This window comes from Armigeres subalbatus, chromosome 2 (genome assembly GCF_024139115.2).
Source record: "Armigeres subalbatus isolate Guangzhou_Male chromosome 2, GZ_Asu_2, whole genome shotgun sequence".
Lineage (NCBI taxonomy): Eukaryota > Metazoa > Arthropoda > Insecta > Diptera > Culicidae > Armigeres > Armigeres subalbatus.
The window spans coordinates 365891352-365895764 of record NC_085140.1 but is presented as its reverse complement, the minus strand read 5'-3'; positions in this window follow the sequence as shown (position 1 = coordinate 365895764).

Sequence of the window (4413 nt, the reverse complement as noted above, 5' to 3'; positions counted from 1 at the left end):
ATGGAGCACTGTGAGCTTTTAGTTTTCTTGAAACGATGAAGAGCGTTCGCGTGAAGTGAGTCAGAATGGTCAGTTTTGCGAGAGGGAGAGCGATTACAACAAGCGCGCAAAAAAAATAACGTCGAAGAAACCTGGAATCGAGTAAAGGATATCATCCGTTACGAACAGCAATCTATTTATGGACGAAGGCATGTTTTCAGTTATTTTGCTGGCAGTCAGACACGTGGACACTAAAATCAAATGTGCCTATCTTTGATCCACTAAAAATGTGAAGTTTTAGAACATATTTTAGAAAAGATTGGGTGATTTGCTCAAAACATCATGTGGCCTGTCCTTTAAAAGAAGCGCTGAACTTTTTGCACCCTGTTTACTTCCTTTATGAACATTGCAGTGCAGTGTTTCCTCCGACATGGCGCGTAATTTTCTCGGCCGCGTAAAGTTGTGTGCGAATAGATAAATCGAAGCAAAGGCCACGCGGTGTACCACTTCACCAGAATCTGGTGTTAGATTGGCTAAACTGCACATATTAATAAATTTTATTAACCTCAAAAATATTATAAAATGTTTCAAATTCAAATCCGAATAACAGAATTGGGTGTTTGGAGACGGCAAGTGCGGTATTAGTTAACTTGAACTAGTAGCTCAAACTTCTACAAATGGTCTCAGGAACAAAAAATCCGCAATTTCGATAGTTCGTGTTCGGCTTGCAACAGAAGCTGTACTTTTGTAGTTCCATCTGACCTAGATGAAAATTATGTTGCACATTATACTGTAAAGTTGAATGCTGAAGAAAAATATTACCAGATCTTTGAACAAATGCAGCGATGTACCACAATTAACTATAATGTTAATATCAGAGCTTAAAATATTCATCTTCATGAAGCAACTTCGGTCCGAATTTTGACAAACATCGCATGAATATTCAAAACATAGAATGACATAGTCAGACGACTACTCCACGAACTCATTCATTCGACTGTCACTGAATGTGTTCATTATGTGCAGAAAAAAACATAATTATCATTGTTTATGTTGATGTTTACCGCTGAAAGTGCCTCGAGGATGAAAATCGGATTCAGTCCTGTGTGATAAATCACTTTACTCATTTGAAACGTGTTCAGATTTCAGATAATTTATCAATTTGTAAAATGTGCATAAATATTCAACTGAATATTGACTGTCCAGAGCCGACTATGAATGTGTCGGAAGTGAACTGACAAATGAAGAAAAATGGACTTCACTAAAAATTTTCGATTATTTTACACTCTGGTTAATAATATATTATGCAACAAACCATTATGTTTTATTGAACGCCATCTAATTATAAAAAACAATTCGAAAGAATAAACCATTGATTGGCGTAACTAATGAAGAATTCTAAGGGGGCTAATTTTTTTTAAAACTTTTCTATTTTAACACTCATAACACAGAAAGTTTAACATTTTCGCTCGATTCAACTGATGTTATTGTTTGCAAGTTGGTATCAGATACTAATGGACGATAGCGGGCAGTGGAGAACGCAGTTATTCAGACTGAAGGACGTAAGCAATACATCAAATCAGGGAAGTAACATATTGTTTTTAAACCAATTTGAGGTTGTTGTATATCAACCTTTTCGGTGAGCTCCCTGTCTAAACTTCATTCGTGCTTACACGTACCTAAACTGTATAGTGTATATGTAGCTAATCATTTACAAAGATATGTTCCCATTTCTTCAAATTCTTTATTTATTTTAAAAAGGGATTTGTCAATACTTGTACTTGTAATTTCAACTTACTAACTTTGATTATTACCCCGCTGTAATTAAACGAATGAATTACTTTGTCATGGGAAGCCATAAAAAAACATGAGGTTTGTTTTGAACTCTTTTCAAAATATTTGCTTCTTTTGTGAAGAATTCTTACATTGTAAATAATCTTACGTTTGTAAACGCTACGTTTTATTCTCGAATTTTAGAAACGATTGATGTCGTCTTTCTTCTTCATCCATATTTATTTTTTATCAGACTCATATGCCGTTAATCATCATTTACCCATTTAAAGAAATATATATTTGCTTCAGGGCCATTTGACCTCCTTAGCCGTGCGGTGGTAAGACGCTACAAAGCAAGAACATGCTGAGGGTGGCTGGGTTCGATTCCCAGTGCCGGTCTAGGCAATTTTCGGATTGGAAATTGTCTCGACTTCCCTTGGCATTAAAGTATCATCGTGTTAGCCTCATGATATACGAATGCAAAAATGGTAACTTGGCTTAGAAACCTCGCAGTTAATAACTGTGGAAGTGCTTAATGAACACTATGCTGCGAGGCGGCTCTGTCCCAGTGTGGGGATGTAATGCCAATAAGAAGAAGATTTGAAAAATATTGCCGGGTCTGTTTTGTTGTATCCCTCTGATTCTAACTCTTCTTCTTCTTCTAACTCAGTGCGGCCAAACTCTCAATTGGGTCCTAAAATGAAGAATCGATTTTCGATTTTCTTTCAGGAAACGATGAAGTTAATCATCCTGAACGCGTCAGTTTTTATTTTGACTCAAAAATCGAAAGGAGTATTGTTTAATTTGAAATTTGAAAATAGATGAAAAATGCTTCCTCGGCATTTTCGGTCTTGTTTGACGTACGGAATAATATGATTCAAACGCACTAGCGAAACACCGCAGGGCACTTGACTCGACGTTTGACAGTTAATATATGGGCCTGACGTTTCGGGCTGATGGTTGATTCGTTCTGAAATGTTGCACAACCCAAAATTTGCCTCAAAATGTCCTAATCACAAAAATATTATTTTTACTTATTTAGACTTTTACCAGAATTTTCAAAACATCGGTTCAAGTATTCTTGATCGATGCACTATCGTTTGCGTTGCGTTGCGTTGCGTTGCATTGCGTTGTAACAGAGTATTTCGTAGATTGCATACTGATAGCTGTCATGTATTTTCTTTAACTTTCTTACCCCAACTGCTTATGGATTACTATTTGGGATTTAATATGATCGATGCACTATCGTTTGCAACCATAAACGAGGTAGGGCTTTAGGACCCAATTACTTTATACATCCGTATACAGCCTCATTTGAAGTTAGTATAGAAATTACTATGGTAATCGCTACTAATGTGAAAGATCGTTCCGTGAGCTGGCCCATAAACTAATCGAATATAATCAACGCGTCGACTTCATAGAACACTTTCTAAACTGAAAGTCAGTTGTTGTTGCGATGCGATTTGACTTTTGTAAGTAAAGCTATAAAGAAAACAAACATGCTCATTATTGATATTGATGTTATTCTTTTACGTGTTAAATTGAATTTCCCACGATTAAGTATTTTATTAATAACTTTTGATGCCAGTGTCAAAACGTTTCGCAACAAAAACGATCGGTTCCTGTGCCAATTTTTTTATCTTGCCAATGTATTCATATATTTTTAGAGCTTAATGGGCAGCGTTGCAGAAAGGTTTTCTACAAAAGTTACTGGTTTCATATTAATTTTCATACAAACTCGATTTCTCGTGGAAGTGCAGATGACTCGTCGGCTTCCATCAAAGCGAGTATCACGTCAACAATTTCCTACCTATTCCCTAATTGACCTGCATTCGGACACGGCCGGCGCTGGTATTGCTCTAATTTGGGTCACCAGTTCTTACACATTGAAGATGATGTTAGTCCCAAACAGCATCTGTTGGTTCTCTGTGTAATTACAGCTGGCCTGGCAATAACGGAGTAGCAACCGTGGGTGGTCAATCATGCTCATGCTCATGCTCATGCAAGTTGGTCTATCAGATATTAATGGACGACTTAAATATTTCAAATGATGTAAATCGACGCTCAGCCCTGTTACAAAAATCTACAAATCTCGTAGGATTCCCAAAATCCTTGATAGGTACAAAAAACCATAGGTGTTGCGCCAAAAAATTGTCTATTATCCATTAAGTACTTGTAATACTAATAAATAATCTTCTTCTTCTTCTTCTCATTGGCATTACATCCCAACACTGGGACAGAGCCGCCTCGCAGTTTAGTGTTTATTAAGCACTTCCATAGTTATTAACTGCGAGGTTTCTAAGCCAAGTTACCATTTTTGCATTCGTATATCATAAGGGTTAACACGATGATAATTAATGCCCAGGGAAGTCGAGGCAATCTCCAATCCGAAAATTACTCTCAGCATGGTCTTGCTTTGTAGCCGCGCGTCTTACCGCACGGCTAAGGAGGCCCCATACATTTTTTAATTCACTTGTTGATGAGGTATTTCCTTTGGTATTTCATAAGTTATAACGTGTATGGAGGGGTCCAGATTTTGTCGAGAGCAAGCCTTATAACGACCCTTTCGGCCAAACAACCCTTTCGGTCAATTGACTTTCGGCCAGATGGGTTTCGGCCTAATGGTCTGTTCGGCTTAGTGGCATTCGGCCAAATGGCTTT